Consider the following 27,179-nt stretch of genomic DNA (forward strand, 5'->3'; position numbering starts at 1 on the left):
GTGAAGTACAGCTACTTGTAAAACCTGGGGAAAAAAAAAATCTTACAAAAATAATGTTCAGGAAAAGAAGCCAGAAATTGTACATTTTCATTGCTATGAGACTCAAAAAATGGCAAAATGAGTCAGACATGGCGACACGAGCCTGTGATCCCAGCAGCTTTGGAGGCTGAAGCAGAAGGATCACAAGTGTGAGGACAACCTAGGCAATTTAGCCAGACCCTGTCTCAAAGTAAAATAAAATAAAATAGAAAAGAAAGGGCTGGGGATGTAGCTCGGTGGGAGATTGCCCCTGGGTTCAGTTGCTAGTACCACACACAAACAAAAACTTGCAAAGTGAAACTCTACTTGTGAGGAATGCACATTCAGGTAGTGAAACTAAGAAAAGCAAACAAGAGCTCCCTCAAAGGATAGCAGATTCTTTACTATCTGGAGAAGAAAGAAGGTTGATCAGGAAGTAGCACAAGAGGATCCTCTGAGTGCTGTGTCCCACTTCTTGACCTGTCTATTAATTACAGTGTGTTCTTCCTTTTTCTCTTTCTTTCTTTTCTTAATTTTAAAATTTTTTATGGTGCTGGGGATAAACCCTGAGCTACACACGTGCTAGGTAAGCACTCGACCACTGAGTTGCACTTCCAGACTTTGTATTTTTATTTTGAGATTTGAATTTTATTTTGCTAAATTGTCATGACCGGCAGCAGACTTGTAATCCTCCTGCCTCAGCCTCCCAAATAGCTGGGATTATAAGCATGCACTACTATACTTGGCTTGTGTTTTTTTCATTTATTATAACTTGGGTAGCTATAAATTTTTATTGTGTGTATTTTTCTGTATGTGTACTAAATTTCATTATAAAAAAAGGTTTTTTAAAACAGAAGAGAGGGCCTTCACTTGCAACATATAGAAGTATTAACTCAAAATGAACTATAGACCTAAATGTAAGAACTGAAACTTTAAACAGAGTTGGTGGTGCATACTGGTAATCCCAGTGATTCAGGAGGCTGAGGCAGAAGAATTCTAAGGTTGAGGTAAGCTTCTGCAACTTAGCCAGGCCCTAAGCAATTTAGCCAGACCTCATCTCAAAATAAAGAGGGCTGGGGACTTAGCTCAGTGGTAAAGCACCCCTTAATTCAATTTCCACTATTAAAAAAGAATAAAAAGAAAGAAACAGAACTAAAAATTGAAAATGCTTAGAAGAAAACAAATCAGTAAATCTCTGTGACACTAGATTAAGTGATGGTTTCTTAGGCACAAAAGCATAAATAGCTAAATAAATAAATTGAACCTCATCAAAATTTAACACTTTAGTGCTTCAAAGGACACCATGTAGCTAGATATGGTAATCCAGCTACTCAGGAGGCTGAGGCAGGAAGATGGTGAGTTCAAGGCCAGCCTGGGTTACACAGCGAGTCCCCCATCTCAATAAATTTTAAAAAGTCATTTATTTATTTATCATTGACCAATAACTAGATAAATAAAAGGTGACAATGGAACATCATTTTCTATTTTAAAAATGAAGGACTGGGAATATAACTCAGTTGGTAGAGTGCTTGCCTCTCAAGAACTAAGGCTCTGGGTTCAATCCCCGGCATGACAGAAAAAAAAAAAAAAGAAGTTCCGATGACATTCATGAACCCTGAAAACATAAGTGAAAGAAACCGACACAAAGGATCAAATATTGTATGATTCTATTTATATGCTATATCTTGAATAGAGAGATCCACAGAGACAGAAAGCAGATTAGCAGTTGCCAGAGGCTGGGAGGAGGGAAAATTAGGAAGTAAGTATTAATGAGTATGTGTTTTTTCTTAAGGGCCAATGAAAATTGTGTTCATTTATAGCAGCTCAATTCACAATAGCTAAACTATGGAACCAACCTAGATGCCCTTCAACAGATGAATGGATAAAGAAAATGTGGTATGTGCATATGGAATATTATTCAGCTTTAAAGAAGAATGAAATTCTGGCATTTGCTGGTAAATGGATGGAGTTAGAGAATATCATGCTAAGTGAAATAAGCCAATCCCAAAAAACCAAAGGCCAAATGTTTTCTCTGATATGTGGTTGCTAAGTCACAATGGTGGGGGAAGGATAGGGATAAATAGAATTACTTTATATAGGTAGAGGGGAGTGAAGGGAGGGGAAGGGGCATGGGGGCAGGAAGGACAGTAGAGTAAAACAGACATTATTACCTCATGTACATGTATGATTGCATGACCGATGTGATCCTACAATATATATAATCAGAAAAATGAGAGCTTATACTCCATTTATGTATGATCTGTCAGTGTATAAATGCATTCTACTGTCATGTACAACTAATTAGAATAAATTTTTTTTAAATGTAAAAAAAGAAAAGAAAAAGAGAAAGTTGTGTTCATCAGCTTTGTATCACCAACAAAATACTTGAGAGAATCAACTTAAAAGGAGGAAAGGTTTATTTTGGCTCACAGCTCCCAAGATTTCAGTCCATGGTTGCTGAGTCCTGTTGCTATGGCCGTGTGATGGCACAGCACCCCAAAGCAGGAGCGTGTGGGAGAGCAAATTGTTCACCTAGGGCAGCCAGAGAGCAAAGAGACAGAAAGGGGCTGGGCTCCTACACTTCCCTTTAAGGGGACGCCCCCAGTGACCTAGCTTCCCAATGCCAGCTGCACTTCCAGAGCCTCTGAATCAGGTAGACAGACATCAGGTGGGTTCCGAATCCTGCATTTCTAACAAGCTCCTGGTAATGCCTAAGCTCCACACTTAGGAGCATGCACACTTTGAGAACCGATGACTTACACAATTGGTAATGGAGCTTCATTCCACTAGGCCCCCCTTCCAAAAGGTTCCACTGCTTCCCAGTAATGTCACAGGCTGGTGACCAAGCCTTTAATACATGGACCTTTGAGGTACACTTATCTAAGCTATAGCAAAAACATTCTGGAATTAGATAGCAGTGATGGTTAAATATAATCTAAAGTAAAAACACTATAATCCACTGGATTCCTCACTTTAACTGAGTTAATTTTAAGGTGTGTGAATTATATCTCAATGAATTTGTTATTGTAAAAAAAGGAGGAAAGTGGTCGTATGATGTTATACTTTCACCAGCAGTATATCGAATTCAGGTTGATATCTATAATTTTTAATTAACTAAACTAGCTTTACCTTCTCTTTTCAATTTTTATTTTACTTACTTTTTTTCTTCTGTTTTCTTTTTTGTGGTAGGGATTAAATCTAGGTCTTCACTTATGCCAAGTACACATTCTACCTCTGAGCTACACCACCAATCCTTCATTGTCATGCTGTTATTTATTTATTTATTTATTTATTTATTTATTTATTTATTTATTTGGTACTAGGGATTGAATCCAGAAGTACATCACCACTGAGCTATGTCCCCAGTCCCCCATCTCTCTCTTTTTTTTTTTTTTTTTGGTACTGGGGATTGAACCTAGGGGTGTTTAACTACTGAGCCACATCCCCACCTCTTTTTATATTTTGAGACAGAATCTTGCTAAATTGCTTAAGGCCTGGCTAAGTTGCTGAGGCTGGCTTTGAACCCATGATCTTCCTGCCTCAGCCTCCCATGCCACTGGGATTACAGACTTGTCCACCATGCTCAGCCCTTCCCTCACTGCATTTTTGAAAAGTCTCTATGATTTGTCAAAAATGATTTCTATATACCAAGCACTAAGTATTGGAGAAAGATGCAAAAGAACAGGTAGGGTTTCAGCCCTCATAGGGTTTATAATTCAGTAGTGAGAACAGGAAGGGGTGAAGTTACATATACCTCAAAAGAGGTTTTGTCAGTTGCTTAAAGTCAAAGGTAAGTAGTAGAGCCATTATGGAATGTTCAAGTCCCAAAGGACCCCAGCGGTCATTTAACCCAATGTTTCCTTTCACAAAACAGAATCTGAGGTTCAGAGGTTATGTTACCTAGTGACACATGACTATTACATACTGCCAAAACACACAAGCAGGTTAAATTTGGGAACTGAAATAGATGCTAGAGAACTCTCAAGGTAAGGACAAGGAACATAAGTGGTAGAACACTTGCCCAGCATGTGTGAGCCCTGGGCTTAATCCCCAGAACTACCAAAGGAGGAGAAGGGGAAAAGGAAGGGGGAAATTCTCAAGATCAATTCACGTTAAGATTTTTTTTCAGCTAGCCTAATGGGTTTTGGCAGCTTACGGTGCCCTCAGAAATGAAAAAGACTTCCAGGATGCATTAACAACTGTCCGTTGCTATTTGCCATGTGCTAGGCATTATGTTATGCCTGGAACCTGGCGGTGAGCAAGATAGGGACAGTCCTTACTCTGTGGCCTCACGGAGTCTGGTAGTTTCCAAGTGCAGGTTTGACAGCTGCTTCAGTGGCCATCTAAGACTCTGGAAGTGAAGATATCCACACGTATCTGGGTCCCTACCCTTCCAAGGGTCTAGAATCAGTTTGGGAATATTTATAACATTCTCCGCAGGTGATTCTAGTGAGAACCAGGTTTTGGAACCACAGATCTAGTATACCACACAACTTAACTTTTAGAGCTGGAGATAAGGAGAGACTTGCTTGCCCAATCCCACAAAAAGATCAAATCTGTTTAATACCAAATTGAGGGAAAAATGATTCCTTTCTTTTTTAGACACTTATCGCCTACCATGCCCCATGCAGTAATTTAGGAGCTGGGGATACAGCAAAGAATAAGACAGTATAGTTCCTGCCCTTGTGGGACTTATATTTGGAAGAGGTAGGAGTGAGAGAAAGAGAAGAAAGAAAGAATTCAGATATCTAGAACTCTAATAATGAAAAACACTACAAAGTGAGACCAACTGAGTGCCGAGTCAGTAGAAGGGAGTATATTAAGGTGAACCATGTGAAATTGTATTCTTAACAAGCCTACACTTTGGTTAGAGACACAATAAAAACCATGAATAAGGAACTGGGGTTGTGGTTCAGTGGTAGAGCACTTACCTAGCACGTGTGAGGCACTGGGTTCAGTCCTCAGTACCGCATATAAATAAAATGTATAAAAATAAAGGTCTGGGATTGAACCCAGAGGTACTGAACTATATCCCCATCCTTTTTTATTCTTTATTATGAAACAGGGCCTACTGTCATGTATATCTAAAAAAATTATTTTAAAAAGAATAATAAAAAAATCAAAAACTTCTACACAAAGATCCATGCTATACCCACTACCCTGAACATTCTTCCCTCTGATTGCTCCCCTGCCAAAAGTGCCCACCCTCAGTCCCTGACTCACATGCTTCTCCCTGCAGATGCTACCCCTCACCCGATAGTCAGGAGCGTCCAGGCCTCCCCTGGACTGCCATGGCTCAGTCTTCATACTTCTCTCTCCCTTTGCCTTGGACTACAATATGAACTCAACATCCTTCTCTATTTAGTGCACTTACGGATCAAAAGTACATTTAGGACCTGCCAAAGTAAGGTTCCGTCCCATGGCCACCTTTGAGCTCCATCTCACGAAGATAACACTTTGGCTGCCAGAGGTCAGTCTGTTTGCTCCACGTGACTACATTCCCTCAATGAGCTTCCCTGTGGCTGAGTGCATCCCCATGTGGGTCACTGTGGCTCCGGCCCTGGCTTTGGCAGGTCCCATCATGCCATGGAACAGAAACCCTCCAACCTACTGACCCAAACAGACCCTCTTCCAGCTGCCTGTAGGTTCCATTCTCTGAAATGGCACACAGCCACTTGCTGTCTTTTCCATCGTTACTCTGTGACGACTTGGGACTCATTAGGTTCCCTCTCATCTATCTTTTCTGTAGAAGAAATTTTCCTCTGACTACCTCACAGCCCCATTCTCCAGTCACTAAGGTGGACTTCAGTGGCTGTACGTTGGACCCAGCCTGGCCACATCTATATGATTCAGGAGCTGGTTATTCCAGTTTGTGAATTATCTGGCTCTCTCTCTCTCTGTCTCTCTGTTCTTTCTTTGCTTCTGCTATGTACGTGTGAGGAAATTTTAACTACTCAGTAATATTTCCCTCAGCATCTGTGAAGAAAACTAATACTTTCATTTGTTTAGTGCTTTGCAATCTACAAAATGACATCGCATATATAAACTTAGCCACCTAAAAGTCCTGCAGAGTAGATTTCATTATTCTCTTTTTCCAGCTAAGCAATGATAAATGACCTGTCCGTGATCACATAGTCAGAAAGTACAACCATCAGGCCTAGAAACCAGCTTCTAAATCCTGGTCCAGGATTATTACTATTAAACCCAACAGGGAATGCAAATCTCCTGATTTTGCTATCTATAAGAAGTCATGGGAAGAGTTGTTTGGGGAAGTGTTTTCCTGATACTTAAAAGTTGGAGTTACAAAAAAATTAACACCAAAAAACAAAACAAAACAACAACAACAACAAATAACCCAGTCAATAAATGGGCTAAGGAACTGAGCAGACACTTCACAGAAGATATACAATTGAACAACAAATGTATGAAAAAATGTTCAACATCTCTAGCAATTAGAGAAACACAAATCAAAACTACTCTAAGATATCATCTTATGCCAATCAGAATGGCAATGATCAAAAATAAAGCAATACATCAGTGTTGGCGAGGATGTAGGGAAAACATCCATTGCTGGTAGGACTGCAAATTAGTGCAAACACTTTGGAAAACAGTATGGAGATTCCTTAGAAAACCTGGAATGGAACCACCATTTGACACAGCCATCCCACTCCTCAGTCTATACCCAAAAGACTTAAAATTTGCCTACTACAGTGATGCAGGCACATCGATGTTTATAGCACCTTAATTCCCAATAACTAAGCTATGGAACTAAACTAGATGCCGTTAATAGGTGAATGGATCAAGGAATTGTGGTATATATACACAATGGAATATTACTCGGCCTTAAAGGAGAATAAAATGGCATTTGCAGGTAAATGGATGGAGTTGGAGAATATCATGCTAAGTGAAATAAGCCAAACCCAAAAAACCAAAGGTCAAATGTTTTCTCTGATATGTGGCTGCTGATCCATAATGGCAGGGAGGGTGAATGAAGGAACTTTGGATTGGGCAGAGGGGATGGGAGGGGGCAGGGGAGTGGGAAAGATGGTGGAATGAGATTGCCATCATTATCCTAGGTACTTGTGTGATCACAGGAACAGTGTGACTCTACGTCATGTACAACCAGAGAAATGAATGGTTGTGCTCCATTTGTGTACAATGAATCAAAATGCATTCTGCTGTCATGTATAACTAATTAGAACAAATAAAAATAAAAAATTCTAAAAATAATTTTAAAAAGTTGGAGTTATCTACAGATTTAATTCCTTCAGCCTTAGTGGTTAGAGCATCCCAGCCTGGCAGCCAGGCTATGGCACCTAACTTTTTGTGGCCCACAGCTTCAACAACCATATGCCTTGGCTCCAGATGGAGACACGTTCTCGAGAAACATACCTTCTCAAATTTATTGTCACTGCTGGAATGATTGTGTGTACACTGGTGACATGCTGGCCACTGGATTATGGTGTACTGATTACCTAAACAAACGAGCAAAATCAACATTTGTGCCTTGCTTTACAACTTTCAAAGCATTTCATAACAACTCTGGGAGCTATACACAGAAGGAAAATAACAGTATTAATATCTCCACTTCACAGATGAGAAAAATAAATCTCAGAGATCAACTCTGAACAACTTTCTCCAGGTCACAATGAGTCAGGGCTATTGGAGGGGAATCTACTGACTCCAAATCTATGCTCTTTACCAAAGACTAGTTATCTACAATATCTGTATTAATAATAATATTTGGCCTGTTATGTAAGGCTTTAAATTTTTGGTTGGTATTTTCACAAATATTTGTTCATTTAATCTTCTACAGCTTCTGTAGGTGATACTGTTATTAATTATTCCAAAATTTTTAAAAATTCTCAGTCTTATTATCACTATGCCCTATTACCTTGGAGCAATAGATACAACTCTCAAGAACACCCATTTATCTATTCAAAATATGTTTTTGAGCAGCTATGTGTAAGAGCCTGCACTTACTACCATGGTCAGAGCCTACGATTTCTGTGCTCCACGTTTTCCTGGTTCCCTGTACGAGGATCAGCATAATATTTTTGTGATCAGCCAAGAAATGACCAGGGTAGATAGACTCCACTAGTGTTTTGTTTTTTTTTTTTTTTTCTAGTGGTATTGGGGATTGATAAAACTGGTACTTTTTGATCAGCAATGGGGTGACAAGTTTTACATAAGGAAAATGACCTATCACGGGGCAGAAAAGACAGATTGACAAATGGCGTCAGATGCTTTAATTAGTGGCTGTTTCTATGGACGAGAAAATAGATTTTACATGTGCAATCTAAAAAGGAACATTAGCTAGCCTTGTCTGTAAGCCTTGTTCACCCACAAAGACACCAATCATTATGAGTAATGCCATCTTCTGATGCTGAGAATAATATTACAGGGCCATGGCTATTGACTCAAATGATTAAAGCTTGGCTCTGGTGCCCTCCCTTGAACTTGTTCAAATTCTCAAGTTTCCATGCGTAGTGAAATCAGCAGTGCATTTCAACAAGCAAGAGGAAAAGGCCACACACTTATCTTTCCTTTATTCTGTCTCCTTTTTATATTCTCTATTACGCAATGAGGGAAGGTCAATTAAGTGGAGACCCGGGAGACTAAATTAGAGAGGGTGGAGTAGACCTGGTAGCCTGGGGAGACTGGATTTCTTTGGAGGAAATGAAGGTTTCTGGAGTTCTAGATTTGCCATGATTTACTTTTTTGGGGGTGGGGGATTCTGGGGGGGAGTACCAGGGGTGCTTAACCATTGAGCCGCAGCCCCAGCCCATTTTTATATTTTTATTTAGAGACAGAGCCTTGCTAAGTTGCTTAGGGCCCTGCTGAGTTGCTGAGGCTGGCTTTGAACTTGCTATTCTCCTGCCTCAGCCTCCTGAGTCACTGGAATCATCGGTCTGCGCCACAGCGTGCCCTGATGTTTTAACCCATAGGAGGACAACTTGTCACTGCTCCTATTGTCCAGCATCACTCTGATTGCCACCAGGATGGTGCTGAACAACTTACCAGGAGATAGACTTGTTTTTTGACACTTTTCCATGAGAAGCATGTCTGGGAGGGGCATGGTGGATATGCAGAGAGAATTTACACCCTGTGTAGACAGTTTCCCAAACGAGTGCCTTCTCAACAGAAGTTAAGGTATGGTGTTGACAGTGAAAGTCATTAGCAGAAGCAGGGGGAAAACAAGACTGTGATCAGTGAAAAGAAGGTTGGTAAAGAGTGTCAACACTTTGTGTGTTTGCCCTTCACCCCTTGGCACACATGCCCTCTGACCCCTGAAGCAGGCCCCACCTGTACCTGTCTGCTTTTCCGGATCGGCTCCACTGCCTTCTCCACAGAGCTCTTGTCCTGCCTGGAGAGGTGACTTCTTTGGACTGCTTCAGTGGGGGTCACTTTCCCTTTGCTTCCTAGTCCTGTTAGGCCGGTGGGCAGAGCAGAAAGAGATCTGGTATTTGTTGTCCCAACTCCCTCCTGGATCAGTGTTTCACAGGGATTGCAATTCCACCTGGAGACCACAGCTGTGGCTCTCTGCAGATCTAGTAAGGCCACCCCACCCACGTACACACACCTTTCCTCTTCAAACATGGGGTGATAAGCGCTTCCAGCTGTGGCTTCACCAGTCCTTTTATTTTTTCTCAGTAGTGCTTCCATGAAATGTTATTCAAGTACCTCTTCCGAGAGTGCCACCTGATTTCAGCCAGGCCCCAACCCATTACCTCTCCCAAAGCATCAACCCCTCTCTCTCCAGGCCCACCCCTGGGGTGGGATCCATCCACGCCCCTCCTTTCCTCTTCCTCATACTACACAATCAAAGTGGCTGATCTCTTTCCTTCGTGATCCCTTCAGCACTCTTCTGGCTCATTCCAATTAATGTACGAGAAAGCAATATTCCCTAAGGCAATATTTATTGCGTTTAACAAGAACAAGAAGATCCCCTGAAACAAACAATTGTCAGGTCTGCTTTTAAAGTAAATTTCATCCAAAATAGGCATAAAGCAAAGCAAAGCAGTGTGTCAATTCAGCTTTGTGAACTGGGCCTACCACTTTTTTTTTTTTTTTTGAGGTGCTGGGGATTTGAACCCAAGGCCTTGTGCTTGCAAGGCAAGCACTCTACCAACTGAGCTATATCCCCAGTCCCCACTTATTTTAATACGCCCCTCAAAGAGGAGGTGCCTCCCCAACTCCTGAGATCTCTAAAATGTACTTGACAGGGCCAGGAATAAAATTCAATGGTGAACCATGTGTGAGGCCCTGGACGCCAGTACAAAAAGAGAAAGGAAGGAAACCCCTATTATCCCAGCTACTCAGGAGGCTAAGGAAAGAGAATCCCAAGTTAGAGGTGACCTTGGGCAACTTAGTGAGATTCTGTCTGAAAATAAGAAATTAAAAGGGCTGGGGAATTGTAGCTCAGTGGTAGAGTGCCCCTGAGCTCAATCCCTGTCTCTACTGCAAATAATGATGATGATAAAAATATGGGTGAGATTTAACCTCAATAGAGGTTATTTGAATTTAATATTTTTAAGATTCCAAATGAACTGGCAAAAATTAGAATAAAAGGGGCCTTCTTCCTGGAATCTATTTCCTGGGGTGGCTTCTCATGCCCCTTAGTTGATGTGAATAAAATATTTAATTCAGGAAACCCGAGATGGGATGCCAACCAAGCTTGCAACTCTTGCCTACATTCTAGATGGGAGACTTTCTTTGATCTAAAAGATCCAACAGAGAAAGAGGAAAAAGAAGGGGGCAGTCAAAAAACTACATGGACTTTCATTTTCGGAACTATTATGGGCTGTCAAAAGACAAAATTACCACAAATTTATTTTAAAGATCTTAATTGGCTTTTTATTTTTTCAACTCAGAATTGGGAACATTTTGTCCCATAAAATAAAACAAATGTTCCAATAAGCTGGGCAGAGGATTAGTTTTATAGACAGTGGAGGTGAAGAAGCAGAAACAGAGTAAAGAGTAGATTGGTCATTTCAAAGTTAATTTTCTTATAAAGTAGAGAAAGGGACACAAAACAATAGAAAAATAGTTAATGAGCATCAGATTTTTTTTTTTTTTTTTTTTTTCAGTTGACAAAGGGAACTTCTGTCAATGGAAACTGGCTTTTGATGAAATTGGGTTATTGGTATCTCCCGATTTCTTTGAAGGTCAGGAAACAACTTAGTTTGGGCATGGTGACATGGAACGTTAGTGTGGGTAACAGCATTTTGATATTTAGTTTGATCTTTTGGCATCTAGTGCAGAAGCTCTGTCCAAATCAATAGCCTCCTATAATTGTTATTCACAGGGGTTAGATAGCAGGAAAATCTTCTTCAGGTGGGCATTCTTAAAAAAGTCAGAGCTGATAATTCCTCACGGTGGAAAGATTGCATGAGTCTGGGACTCAACGTATTCTTCTGTGATTTGCAAATCTTTAAGCTCAGACGTTAATGTAGCATGTGTTTTTAGGCCAATGATACACACAGGATGCCATTAGAAGCAAACAGTCACACACGAACTGGTCTACACTGAAAAAAACACCTTAAACCCAAATGGCACAAGGCTGTTCTGGGGAAAGCCAGCTGAAGATGAGATTGCAGTAGAAAATTTAATATGTGCGCTAAGTTCCCAGCAGAAGAAATCAAATCAAACCCACACCTTGACATGTTGGAGGAAATCTGAAACACCATAGAGAGTGAGAGAGTGTAATTTACCTGCAATGGAAGAACACTTAAGGTAACTACAAAAGCAACAGCAGAAACCAGAAACGAATTAAATAATGTTTTCAAAGTGCTGAGAGAAAACATCTGCCAACCTAGCTGTCCTGGTAGGGAAACAGTGAAGTGGGGACATTTCAGGCACATGAGAGAGCTCACCGCCCAGGAAGCCTCACTGTGAAGACTCCTCAAAGAGATGTTTAGGGTGGGTATGGTGGAGCAGGACTGTCATTTTAGTGGTTCTGGAGGCTTAGTCAGGAAGATCGCAAGTTCAAAGCCAGCCTCAGCAACTTAGCAAGGCACTAAACAATTCAGTGAGACCCTGTCTCTAATAAAATACAAAATAGGGCTGGGGATGTGATCGAGTGCCCCTGAGTTCAATCTCTGGTCCCCCCATCCCCCAGTCCCTGGCCAAAAAAAAAAAAAAAAAAAAAAAAATAGAGCTGTGTTTAGGAAGTCATTGAACTCAATTAAGAGCAACACTCAAGAATCAATGGTTGGGCTGGGGATATAGCTCAGTTGGTAGAGTGCTTGCCTCACAAGCACAAGGCCCTGGGTTCAAATTCCCTAGCACCCCCCCCCCCCAAAAAAAAGAACAATAATAACAACTCACCTGGGCAATATAAAAAGTGAGATTGAAACACCAAGCAAATATGGATATGGGGAGGAGAATGTGCAGGGTGAAGCCTCTGGACAGTCCTCGTGTGCTGAGAGAGAAAGGTAAAGTAAAGAAAGATGTGGTAATGGGGACTTAGACTTCTTTCAAGTTCCAAATGCTGAAATATCCACTTAAATTACAGAAATTGAACAGAGGACCCTTAAACCAGAAGAGAGGAACATTGGATAGTGGTCCCAGCGAGTAGGAAAGGAATTCCACCAGGTCAGATCTAGTGCTGGTGGTGTGTGTGTGTGTGGGGGGGGAGTTTCCCAGCCACACTGGCTAGTGCTCCTGAGAAGTCTAGGCTGTGGAAAAGGAAAACTTACTAGGTGACAATGTGTCCAGAGTAGCTCTTCCAAGAAATCAAAGTAAATGGAAGTCCAGGGAAGCTGGGAAGTCCAAAGTTGTTCCTGGAGTCCTAGACCAGGGGCCTCACTCTGGGGGTCCCAACAAATCAGGTCTAATCACTTGCCCCAAAAACCAAAGAGAAAAGGTAATACGTAAAAATCAAGAAAAGAACTTGAATTAATATGGCCGTATTGGGAAGGCAAGGTGAGATCAAACATCTCAGCCCTATCCTTGTGGTGATGACATGGGCTGTAGGTTTAAATAGAGGAAGTACTGGGGCAGAGGGCTGCATAATTAAGCAAGCAGTCTTGGTCAAAGTGTGATCTGGATGATCATTATTTCAGCTCTGGTTTTTCAAGGTAACTCACGTCCTTATCACTGAAGGGGATAATTCCCACTTGTTGCTCAGGATGTTTATCTATCAGACCTGTGGATCCTGGAAGGGGGCAGTTCATTTCCCATGAGATGACTGTTCCTGATCAGGAGTCAGTCTTATCATGGGAGTGATCTGGAAAGGTATAGGGCAATGATTGACGACTCCTAGGCGCCACTCAAGGGGGCTGAAACAGGATGCTGCAAATCTTGCCTCAGTCTTCAAAGGGGAAAAGATAGGTTAGGTAAATTCAAGGCTAATAAACTTTGTATTTTGCTAGTTTTTAGATGAACAACACCCCTTCAATGATTAATACACTCATATGCAGAGCTGAGCAGGACCTAACCCCAAATTTAAGGTAATAAAGAAGACAGACACGAAATGAAGGCGGAGATACCAAGCTTTATTCTGCTTTTAGTTACCCACTGGGGGTCTTCACGCCTAAGTAAACAGTGCTTTTAGTAAAGACAGATTTCTCTAAGTCCTTGTTACAAATGGACACACCAGTGTTGGAACTCAGGGGGTGGCAAAGATCGTCCCAGAGAACTGGTTCTCCAGCCTGTTTACATATTTAATGCTTGACTTTTATATACTAGACTGTTTTCTGATTATTAAACTTCAAAATAGCATTTATTTCTGATTTCAAAATAATACAGGTCCCATGTAGACCATTAAAAAAATCAGACATAACGAAAGGTTCAGCTTCTTCATGCAACTGTGTTGTTAAAGCATCGCTACCTACTTCAGGATTACAATCCCAACGTAGCAATAGGTGCGGATATCCAACTCCCATGGAACTCTGAGTTCAGATTCTTGGAGAGAGGAAATTCCTGCAGCAATCTTCATCTTCTCTCCTCCCTCCTAGCTATTATTAATAGTTCTAGGAAACATCATTTGTGGCCTGTTTAAACCTTGATTGATTTATTTTTCTTGTAAGACATTTTGCTACAATGGTACCCTAACTTCTATAGGCCTCGATTTCTTTGTTGACTCATAAAGATTATACCTAGTGCACTGAGCTCCTTGATGTTTAAATAAAGTGATTTTGTATAGATTACCCAGCACTTAATAGGTGCTCAATTAACATAAATATCTTCCCTTTTCTGGTAATCTAGAGATGGTCTGGAAACTGAATCCAGGCAGGGTATGAGTTTTATTTGATACATGGATTTTCTTTCTCTTATTCGTTTGTCCTTTCTTTCTTTCTTTCTTTCTTTCTTTCTTTCTTTCTTTCTTTCTTTCTTTCTTTCTTTCTTTCTTTCTTATTTTTATTTTTTGGTACTAAGGATTGAACCCAGCGTGCTTAACCATTGACCCATATCCCTGGCCCTTTTTATTTTTTATTTTTGAGACAGGGTCTGGCTAAATTGTTGAGACTGGCTTTGAATTCACCAATCTCCTGCCTCAAACTCCTGAGTTGCTGGGATTATAGGAGTGTGCTACTGTACCTGGCTCAGATTTTCTTATTTTTAATTTTAAATTAAATTATATGCTGAATTTTAAAAATCACATAAAATCCCAATATCCAAAATTGCTTATAAATTTTTGAAAATCCCATCATCCACATTCCCATATGTCAAGAGCTGGCCCCTTCAGGTAGAATTTGTGCTCCTGGTTGTTCTCTTTCTACACTTCCTTGTTCTTGCACTGGACCACCCTCATTTACTTTGTCCTCTGCCTGGACCTTGTAGGCATTTGACTTTGATGGTACTCTAATCTTCTGTTTCCTGTCCTGACTTTCCTCCTATAATGATTCTTCAAAAATTCAATACTTATGGCAAAACATTTTGATTTAAATACATGCAAGTCATAAAATGTCCAAAAAAATTCCCCTATTATGTATTAACATTTCCTTTTCATCGAGTTACCAGGGTTGAACTACCAAATATTTCTATCCTCAATATTAATAATTAACATATGAATTATACAGGGTAGAATCGATTTGCAATCATTCTAAATTTTCTTTCCAGATGTTCCTGCTTCTGTTTTCTGTTAGTGAAAAATTACCTCCTAATCACATCCTGCCTCAAACTACGTACATCACAAGACAGTCTCTGAAATTATAATCGTCGGAACATCTTTAATCTTTCTTCAGCAGCTTTAATGACCTTCCAAAATTTAATGTAATCAGGGAATTAACTTTTCTATCTTTTGGTTGTTGTTTGCTTGACCCACAAAGTAGAGCTCTTTCTGGGCTTTTGGTTCTGATGAGTTATAGTTAGTTCATTTTTAATTTCTTATCACCATGAAAACTCTGTAATTTTCTTGCGCAATTATCTACTTATAATAGGTTTCATGGAAGAAGACATGTAACTGGTGTCTAATTTTGTACTGCTGGCCTATTTGCTTTGTTTTAGATGGAGTTTGGCAGACTTTAAAGAACAAAGTGGAACTTTGCTCTAAAACTTTTAACACTTAAATGGTCAAAATACACTCGAATTTTTGCTTTGCCAAAAATCTCCATGCTAATGCTCTAGTACAATTGAGCAACAAGAAAGAATATATGTAACTTTCTTCTCAAAGGAATTCAGAAGTCATTTAAAATCAATTTCCCAGCAATGATCAGAGAAGAATCTGGCAAGAAGGATTCCTCAAAAGGACATGGAAAATTTTCATGACCCTCTGCAGGGCATAAAAATGTATTTTAAAAGACTTTGAATATCATTTGAACTTACTTTGGAGCAGACCTCGTACCCTCAATGTAGAAAACTGTATTTTCTGAGTCAGTGATTTAAAATTTCAAAGGCCTTCCTTTTCTTCCTGCTTCTCAGAATTCTTATTTTGCTCTCCTTTTTTTTTCTTAATTTTTCATTTCTACCTACTTCAACCCCTTTTCTTTCCTCAACTTTCTATGAAAAACATACTGGTTCTCCCAGATGTTCTGGTTCCTTCTTATAGCAATACAATGCAATGATAAAATAACACATCCATTATTCATTACAATGTGGAAATGAATGTTTGTCATATCACAAATGTGTTTCCCCTTAGGCAGCTGTTTGCAATGAATAACCTTGTAGTTATCGGTAAAATTGCATGTGTTTTTTTCGTCCAGTGGAGTAGCCATTAAAAATTAAGATTAAAAAAAAAAAAAAAAAAAAAAAAAACAAGCGAAACACAGTTGGCAGTAGGCATGCATTAGCATCCGTGGTCACTAACAGGCACTCAGTTCTTCTCTGGGTGTTCACTGAACTTGCCACTCCCTGTTGCTTATGCCAGCCTACTTCCTTTCTCCAGCTTTTCTCATCCAGGTTACCTGCCTCACCCCTTCAGTTTGCAGCCCTTGAGACAGTGAACATTTGAGATGCTGAATATAGGAATGAACCAACTCAGCAATTCAGGGATGCCTATGCAGTGGGGAGACTACTTCAGGTCCCACCCAACCTGGAAACCGAAAATTTCTGTTAAAATTCCTGAAAGCTGAGTGCAGTGGCACATGCCTGTAATCCTAGTGACTCAGGAGGCTGAAGTAGGAGGATTGCAAGTTCGAATCTAGCCTCAGCAACTAATGGAGGCCCTAAGCAACTCAGCCAGACCCTGTCTCTAAATAAAATATAAAAAAGGGCTGGGATGTGGCTCGTTAGTTAAGCGCCCCTGGGTTCAATCCCTGGTTTAAAAAAAAAAAAAAAAAAATTCCTGGCAACCTGACAACCAATTAAACCTCCTCACAGGTACAGCACTGAGGGCCACATGTGAAGAGTCACAGGTCAGTCCATAAAGCAGTGCCTACAGTAACAGGCACTGTTCCTCAGAGCACTTACAGTGAAAGCATTGCACAAATTCAGTAGGGACTGGAACAACAGGGCTTTGGAACGTCTGAAAACCACTCAATTCACTCTTTTATTTTAAAAAACCCTCTCTTTTTAGAGGCAATCAGGACTGATAGTTTGTCTTAATTTTAAAAAGTACTTACGGCATGTTATCTTATTAAGAAGGACACATAGGGCTGTGAATATAATTCAGTAGCACCCTGTCTAGCATGTTCAAGGACCTGGGTTCGAGCCCCAGCACCACAAAAAAAAAAAAAAAAAAAGAAAGAAAAAAAGAAAAAAAAAGAAAAAGAAAACTGTGCATATTATAAAATACAAATCATGGTTCTATTTGACTTGTGAAAACATAAAATATCCAATTTTTTATGTAGATAGTTTTTTTTATCACTGAGTATATCCCCAGTCCCTTTTTATTTCTATCTTGAGACAAGGTCTCGCTAAATTGCTGAGGCTGGCCTTGAACTTTCACAGCCTCCCCAGTCGCTGGGATTATAGGCACACACCATTGCACTGGGTCCATATAGGCAAAATTTTAAAACCAAGAAAAACCAGGGGGACTACTGAGCATTTCCCCTACAGTGAAAATGAATCTGGCACTAAGTGTTTTGCCTGTGACCCCTCCTGGTCTTATTTATTCCTGTCTCCGCGGTTTTGCAAAGTGTGGGGCACAGGTTTTTTGTTTTCATCCTCCTTTAGTGGCCTGATTTTTCAACCATGGTCAGTTATGTATGCCAATGTAAGTTGTGTTTGTTTATGAACTGTGGTTGTATTAAAATATCATCAAAACAAAAGTCTGTTGTCATTTCTTACAAAAACGTGCTAATATTTCATTGCAGATTGAGGACTGACGCCAACGATGGCAACATGTGATGAGGACCCCTTGTCGCCAATCACTGATCAGGGTTCATCTGTTGGGCACAGAGGGCTTCAGGCTCCCCTTGGGACACTGCCTGTAGCATAAGGTTATGTGAGTCTAAACACAAATTTACCTGCAGATTATAAAACACATTAGGTAATTTGCAAAACTTCTTAAAAAATCCACATCTATCAATTGTGTTTGCGGCTAACTTGCAAAGCTTTAAGGAAGCTTTCAATGGTTGCAATATGGTTTACAAATAATGCGATATTCTGTTATTTATACTTCTTGGTCTCCCCCAACTTAAAAAACAAATTCGTTACAAAGCCTGGAATGGTGACCCCTACCGGCAATCCCAGCTACTTAGGAGGTTGACGAAGGAGGATCACAAGTTTGAAGTCAGCGTTGGAAACTAGCAAGACTGTCTCAAAATAAACTTTTTTTTGAAAAGGGCTGGGCATGCAACAGTGGTAGAGCAACCCAGGTTTAGTTCTCCTACCAGGGGGCGAAAACCAGCCAAGAAAAATTTCTAATGAAAAAATTGCCTTGAAAATTTTTAGGAAGCACTGACAAATTTCAGAAAACATAAAACAGTGGAAATATTGTATTTTGAAATATTGCAACTTGAGAGTGCATATTGATTTTTGAGGTAAAACCCTTGCTAATACATTATCTTCACTCATTCAAGACAAATAGAAAAGGGTAAAATGTGCCTGACATTCTTGGGTGAAAATATTTTTTTTGTGTAAAACGGCATTTACTTTTAAGAGTTTATTTCATCTGTATCCAAGAGTGGTTTTTTAGTGTTCATGAGTTGATTTCTATGAATAGACAAATTCACAGTCATTGGAATGATAAAGACAGGATGGTTGTAGCATGTCATAAATAAGATCATTTTCCTCAGCCTAGTCAAGCTATTTTACTGTATGTTTGTTTTCTGACTTTTAAAATTTTTAATGCAGTTCTATCAGCTGCTTTGGGAACCAAGCCTTCAACACATGAGTCTTTGGGGAACATTCAAGATCCAAACTATAAGAACACTCTACCCCCAACCCAAAGTATACATTTATTTATTTACTTATGGTACTTACAACTGAACCTGGGGCCTCGCCTTTTAAAGAGTTTCTTGGATGACGAAGACATGGCCAAGATGCTTTCTGTGGTTGTAGAATTATTTGCAGAAAATCAGAGTCAATAAGAATAGCATGCATGATTATGCCTAGATACTGCTGCTAACAGGAATGGAAAGCGAACAGAGTTGCAGCCAAGTGTAAGAAAAGCTGCTACTGTTTCCTTGTGTGCTCCGGTTTTGTTCATCCTCTATATTAGTCACATAAAGTCTAGAAGGAAATGAAAGAACAGTACTTTCAATTCTTTGTATTCTGCTACTCTTGTATCTGTGAAAAGGCTGGCAATATGAAAACATTTATAAGTGTAGTTGAAAATGTAGCACACTGGAAACAATATAATTTTTTTTCTGTACCAGGGATTGAACCCAGGAGTGCTTCACCACTGAATGGAACAACATCCCAGCCCTTTTTATTTTTTATTTTTTATTTATTTATTCATTGGGTACTGGGGATTGAACTCAGGGGTACTGAACTACTGGGCAACATTTTCCAGTCCTATTGTGTATTTTATTTAGAGACAAGGTCTCACTGAGTTGCTTAGCGCCTTGCCTTTGCTGAGGCCGGCTTTGAACTCCTGATCCTCCTGCCTCAGCCTTCCAAGTTGCTGGGATTTTTTGTTTTTTATTTTGAGACAGGGTTTTGCTAAGTTGCTGAGGCTGGCCTTGGACTTGTGATCCTCCTACCTTAGTCTCCTGAGCTGCTGGGATTATAGGCATGCACCACTGTGCCCAGGAAATTCTTTTCAAGCCTATATAATTGGTCATCGTAGTTAATTACTAAAGATTATTGAAAGACTCCAAAGGTTTTGCAATCAGTTTTTTAATTACACAGGTAACTAGTGAATAGAACAATTTGCTGGTATAGGTGTCCAAATTTGACATTCTACTTTTTTAAACTTTTATCACATAAACATGTGGTTGAGTAATATACAATTGTTATTGTCATTTTAAGAATTCTAAAATAGTTAACTACTGATGAGATTAAACAAAATATAATTAATTGAATGCCAGATATCTGTATTTGCTTTTGTTGGGTCTAGCTTAAGTTAGAAATGTTGAAAGAAAGAAAATAGTCTGACCAAATCTTCATTCCTCTTGGTCCACTTTGATTGCTAAATGCAATTGGATACCAACACTTGGTGCTCTTGATGAGGCAAGATCCTGCCAATGTGAACCTGAGGCCAACAAAGTCAGAACCCTTGCCATCTCTACACCCCAAAGCACACCCAGCATGGGTTCGTGAGAGGAATTCTGTTTTGGAAAGGCTTGATTATGGTCAAATGGATTCATCAACCAAGATGCTTATTTTGAAGCACCTTGTGAAAATATTTATCCCATTACCAAGTCAGACAATCTCTGAGATGGAGGAGGGCTTGGTGAAGCCATATATATCTTGATATTGGTCCACCTTGAAGCCAAGACAGACTATTTCAATTGATGTCACCCGCTTCAAAAGATGTAATATTCCTTGATTATATTTTGAAATAGATCTTGATAATTGAGAGTGATGCCTCTTTCTTTTAGCATGAAAAAGCATAAAACCACCAAGATTTCTCTGTGACCTGGGGTTTGTGCTTTATTTGCCTTTAAAAAGTATTTTCTAGGCCCATTTTTTAAAATACGAGTAACTTCAAAACTATGAAAAGTCCTTGCCAAGCAAACTTGGAAGGAAAGGAAATTCCCAACTCAGGCCCTAGGAGGCAATCTGCAAAGCTTGGCAGGTGGTGCTGCCTTTTAGACAAAAGCAGCTCTGCCTGTTGGCCACCCATCAGTGCCAAAGACCCTGTCAACAGCTCTGCCTACTGCTGCGAACGTCTTCAACTTCCTCTAAGCCAGGGCCTTAAGTCACCATTTTTTCAAAACATTTTGTCAAATGATAGCAAAATGTTGTGGTTTAGTTCTTTTTTTTTCTTAATTCACATATGCTAAGCACATGATGGCAGATTATTATATACCTCACAGAATAAGGCAGGTCATGAAGTGTTTACTGAACCTGAAGCAGAAGTTAGTGTGTATACTGAAGAGAAAAAGAAAAGCAAAGCTCCTCCTCTAAGCATTCAGCCACAGCAAGTTGCTCACTGCTTGGTTTATTAGACCGGAGGTTTTGGTCAATCTTCAGTTCAGGGTCCTGGACTCACCACCCAGAGTTCATAGTTACGTGGCAAATAAATAAAACTACAAGCTATTCTGACCAATCCTATATACTTGGAGAAATAATTCGGAGAGACAGAGCTTCAAATTTTCCATTGCCAAAGCAAATGATTCTCCAGGCCGGAACTGAGAGTAATAAAGAAGCATTCTTGATTTCTCCAGTCAGAAAGCTGCAATGACCTGAAAGCCTCAGAATCCTTTTAAGTGTTACTTTAGCTCAAATAACCTTCCAGGGGAAAGAGCAACTGCAGTCTTTCCTTGTTGACAAAGATGGCAGTAATGAGGTGCTCCTTGCCAAAGATGACTTCATTAACTTGGGAACAAAGGAAATGAAGCAACAGGAACTCAACTTGAAGAGTCGCAGAGAATCCTGGTGTTCCAGGTCGGAGCCCATCCTTACCTGACCGTGGGAGCCCTGATTCCATTTGTTAAGGCAAGCCCTTAGCAAGTCAGGCTTTTGACATTCGATTCCATCAAAGCACAAGTTAAAGTCGATTGTATGATCATGATAATACTTTTGATCAGAATTAAACCTTCCTTTCTGTTCTGTTTTATTCTATATACATGGCTTTTATTTATTTTCTTTAAATTCATTTTTAAAGAAATGAATTTCATGCTAAAATTTCTTTAAATAAATTTTTATTTATTTAAAATTTCAAGAAGTATCAAATGGCTGAGGCAGGAGGATCACAATGCTGAGGCTGGCCTTAGCAACTTAGCAAGGTCCTAAGCAACTCAGTGAGATCCTGTCTTAAAATTTAAAGATTAGAAAAATTAGAAAGGGTTAGGATGTAGCTCAATGGTAAAGTGTCCTGGGTTAAATCCACAGTATAAAATTAATTAATTAATTACTCAAAATTAAAGAGGGCTGGGGATGTGGTTTAATGGTAGAGCACCCCTGAGTTCAATCCACAGTTCTGCAAAAAACAAAAATAAAATAAAATTTCAAGAAGTGGTCATTAGTTTTTGCTTGAAGAAACAAAGAAAAGCATTATTTTGCTAAGTGTGGTGGTGTTTACCTGTAATTCCAGGTACAGGGGAGACTGAGGAGAAGAATCCCTTAAGCTCAGGAGTTAGAAGCCAGTTTGGCTTCTGATGAGACCCTGATGAAAGAAAGAAAGAAAGAGAGAGAGAGAGAGAGAGAGAAGAAGGAGGAGGAGAAGAAGAAGTAGTAGTAGTAGTGGTGGTGGTGAAATGGATGGATTAATTTTTTTTTTTTTTTGGGGGGGGTGCTGGGAATTGAACCCAGGGCTTTGTGCTTACAAGGCAAGCACTCTACCGACTGAGCTATCTCCCCAGCCCTGGATTAACTATTTTAATTCCCTAAGAAGGGAAAAAAATTCCAAGGTAATAAAGTGAATTACGTGTAAACTTTTACTTATGTGTTTATGTGTGTGTTTCTGGCACTACAACAATTCATGGCTTTCATTAGACTCTCAGAGTGATCCATGACTCAAGAAATGCTTTGACCCACAGATATAACTAGAAATTACATTCCAGTTTTCAGAATCTAAGCAGGAATCAAGACTGAGTTTTTGAAAGCTTCTGGTGGGTACACTTAGGCACCTATAAGACACAGACTTTCTCCAGTTCAAACCTCATTCCACTTCCCCCCAAGCATCTGCATTTCAGTATGTTTGGCTTTGGTTTCTGTCAGTGATTGGGGAACTTAAGCCAATTTTGTTTAGCTGGTGTTAGCTTTCTTTTTCTTATGTAGCATTAAAGACAACTTTTAAATACAAACAAAAGAGATCAGCGATCCAGCTGTATTCATTTTTTGATGTGTTTTTAATGAAGAGTGATGAACAGATAGAGACACTTTCAGAAAGTATTTATAAGGATTATTCATTATACAGACAATGACCAAACACTTCCCACTTAGAACCTATTGAAGCAAGCTCAATGAAAAATTACATGTTTGATTCATCTATTGAAAAATATTTTATTATGCAAAATAGTCTTTCATACATGAAGGCACCACTGCCCACATACCGTCGATAGGACACGTGGTTTGAGGTATTATTTTAACAGTAGGAGAGACCACTTGGTGATGATCAGCACAGGCAGGATTTATCCACGGCTTAGAACAAGAAAACTAACTGGCCTGTAAGACTTCATCCATCACTACAGTCTCATTAGCACAGCTCTGTCCAACTGAGAGGATGAATTAGAAATGACTATTTGTGACAATAAGATTTAATTTTTCTTAGTTTTCCAATTTTCTCAACTGTCTGTCCCAGCAGTCCATCCACATACCACTTTTTAAAAATAAATGTATCACTTCCAACAAGGTAGATTTTAAGGCTCCTTTTGTCTCGTGGGTCTGTCATCTTCTAGGGCCTGGGAGACCCTAGGTGGTAAGTGGGAATTGCACCAGAGGCTTTAGTGACCTGGCCTAAACACATATACTATTCTATTGGACAGCGTATATTCTGCAGGGCAGAACACAGTCACATGTCCTCACCTGGATGTAAAGGCACGATTAAAAGTGGCTTACCAGCATGCAAAGCAAGAAAGAGCACAGGGACTGGGGAACAGCTTGCCAGTTTCTGCCAAAGTCCATGCTTCAGGTAACCAACTGCCTGTTTCATTTTTACTTCTCCATAAAATGATGACTCTTCCCCTTGCAAAGAAGACCAATCCAAAGTTCCAACCAGAAGGGCTGGGGATGTAGCTCAGAGGGAGAGCACTTGCCTAGCATGTGCAGGAAGGCCCTGGGTTAGATCCCTGGAACCTCTAAAAAAGGAACAAAGTCTAAGTCAGTTACTACACATTCCACCCAAAAAGTGGGACTTGTAAGGTCTTTGTTGTGCTGTTCTCACCAGCAGATTTGGATGTGGCTCCCTCTGTGCAGACTCAGAGTCTGTGGCACCCCAAGGAAGAGCCCTTCCTTAAGTTTTGTTCCTGAGCCAGGTCTGCCCCCCACAAATTCTGCCATAAAAAACACAGAAAGCAGAATTAGTGCATTAATCACTCACATGTGGAAGAGAAAACGAAGACACACAGAAGTCACTGCTCAGTGGAAAATTTGAAATCTTCTAGGTGTTCATACGCTCAGTTAGACCTTGATTCTCCTCTCTGGGAAGAAGTTTCTGTTGTTTTCTGTGGTCCCTGGGTCTACTCTCTAGTATGGTCTTCATTGTATCTCATCTTCCTTGGCCATAACTGAAGTGTGTATTTGGGAGGCTGCTCTTATTCAGAGCAAGAGTAAGGGTTCAAAGCTTAAATAGCTGAAAGCATTTTTTGCCTGAGTTCCTGGATTAAAAAATGTGGACTTCTCATCTCTTTTTTTCCAGGCAGTTCCATGTGCCAGTCACCATGCTCAAAGTCCTTTCTTAGACAAAGTTCTCAAGCCTGTCTTGTTGTTGTTGTTGTTGTTGTTTTATTTGTTCACTTTTGTCCCTGTCCTCCCCCATTTCTCTTTCAATTTTTCTGTGTTAAACCAGGGATTGAAGCCAGGGGCACTCTATCTTTGAGTCACAACCCCACCCCCATCACTTTTTATGTTTTTGTATTTTGAGACAGGGTTTTCCAAAGTTGCCAGGCTGGCCACCTGCCTCAACCTCCTGAGTAGCTGGGATTACAGGTCTGTACCACTGTGCCTCAGTCTCCTGGCTGTGATCTTGTTCTATAATTTTGCAACAGGTTTCCATTAAGGGAAACGGAGTAAAGGGTACACAGAATGCCTTTTTGTTATTTCTTGTAATTGTCTGTGAATCTACAGGAATCTCAAAACAAAAATTTAATTTTAAAAGCAGAAAACCCTCCTCTCTGTCTGATTAGAAGTCTATTAATTTGTTAGGTGTTCCATGCAAAAGGTAACCAGGTTTTAATTTATAAAATGTAAATGTAAATGTGGCTGGGAGTATAGGTCAGTGGTAGAACTTATGCTTAGTTTTCATGAATCCCTGACTTCAATCCCAAGCACCTCAATAAAAAAATAAAATATAAATCTGGGATTTTCAGGTCTATACTTAATACAAGGAGACAGAAGTTTCAAGTGTGACTATTTCATTATATGCTACTCTTAGAGTCTCTGCTACCTGGAGGAGAAATCTGTCCATACCAACATAAAATGGCCGTCTTATCGGCTTTTCCTTGTTCTGTGACTTTATGAGCCTCAATCTGGTTCAAGCTATGTCGCACGACCTGACTAGTGATGCTCGTAAGAACCTACACTGTAAACTACCTCAAGAGTCAGAACAGGAATAGTCTCTTGACAGATCAGTTAATCTCCAATGGGACAAAATAGGAAATTGTTTTATCCCCTCTTCCTTCAGGCTTAGACTTAGGTCATAATATTTTTACTACTCTTGGGTCAGCTGAAGCATAACTTCCTGCTGTAGAAGAATAAAAAGGCAAGCATTCTTTTATAGAGATGACGCATGTGGACTTGTCATCATTATATAGGAGTGGCTTTTAAAGTCTTTTGGTCCTGGTGGCTAATTATTGCCCCAAAGAAGAGCTCTAGGTCAACCATTCAAAAGCCAAATTCACCAATTTGAGAAGATATCCTACAACTTTGCTAGGTTATCACAAATAGTCCCATAGATCAATAAACTCACTTAGGGTTCAAGATAAAGGTAAAAAAAGGAAGAAGGGCATATCCTATTCATCCAGAGGTAAGTCCACTGGGTGATCTTTGGTCTAACAGGCTTAGAACCTAGTTTTGTCAATTGTACTTACCTTAATGAGGAATGTGAGATTAGATATTAAACCCAAACAATAGTGCACCAATGCATTAACACCAGTGTATTGCTGAGAGACACATTACATAATGCTTTGATCAATACTTTGAGACTATGGAAAAGGTATTTTCTAATGTCTTCTTTTATAATTACTTATTTTATTTAAAAAAAAAAAAATCTCCTAATACTAGGAAAGGAGGGTGCCCATCTAGACTAAAGCTACAAAATCAAAACATAATGGATGTTGTAGATTGAGTGGGCCTGGGAAGCCCATTGTCTCCCTGTAGTCAAGTTATATGGGAAACCAAATCATAAACTGAATAACAATTAAGTTCATTTGCAATGTCAAAGATAATTGTTATGAAGATGAGAATGCAGGCTATTGATATTCTCCATACAGAATTTCTCTGTAGGGACACTGACATGGGAAGCCAGAGTAATGAGGAGATTGCTTATAAAGGTGGAATGAGAACAAGAAGTATTAGATTAATAACTACTTGATGACATTCTCCTGCTTTGACCCCCACATTGGGAATGGCTGTTACAGGACAAAAGCAACAACAATAAGTCAAGATTCAAAAAAAATCCACTGGCTAAAATTTCTACTCCCCTGGGCAGAGTTTGGCTGGGCACTGCTGGTATTTCCTTCCATGCTTTTTCTAGATAGTCAAGCCTGCCTGGGTATCATTCTCTTTCTTTAAAGTGATTTTGAATATGTGTACTTCAACCTATTATGTTTATAATTTAGAACTCAGAGGCCCATTTTATTCCAAGTTTTTGGGATACTGCTCAGTAGCCTGCAAATACTGACAAGCAAATATCTTGCAACTTGTTTATCTTGGAAGCCACCCCAAGAAGTTGTGTGGCTGAAATCAATAGATTTTTCTTTTATTGACCCAGCTAGCCATTGGTATAACTGCTATAAAATCTTCAAGGTCAAAATGATTTCTGTATTGTTATGAAACTAGAGGCATTGGACTTTCTGTCTGTGGTCTGTATCTGACCAGGCTCCCAAGCATTTTCAAAGTAATGACTCATACCCTCAGGAAAGTGTAAATAAATAAAATGACATAATGTTGAGCCTGCACATGTAGGTCACTAAGCTAAATGGCACTTCAAAAATGTATGTTTAGGGCTGTGGCTGTAGCTCAGTGGTAGAGCACTTGCCTAGCATGCATGAGGCCCTGGTTTCAATTCCTGCACAGCAGAAAATAAAAGAAAACAAATTTTACAAAAAAGGAAAAAAATGTATACGTAGACTTTATTTTGTAAGAATTGATATTTGTATATGAAAATATTTTTTTATTTCCCCTTTTGAAGAATCTGTGTTTGTCTGTTTTCTACCAGTGGTTCTAAATGTCTTGCTTTGGTCATGGGTGACCATGGGTGACAAAGCATCCATCTGCCTGAAAGAAGTATGAGCACCCTGTGACTGGGCTCATAAACATTATCTATTTATGTAGCTGACAGTGTT

This window comes from Sciurus vulgaris (assembly GCF_902686455.1).
Source record: "Sciurus vulgaris genome assembly, chromosome: 1".
Taxonomy (NCBI): Eukaryota; Metazoa; Chordata; class Mammalia; order Rodentia; family Sciuridae; genus Sciurus; species Sciurus vulgaris.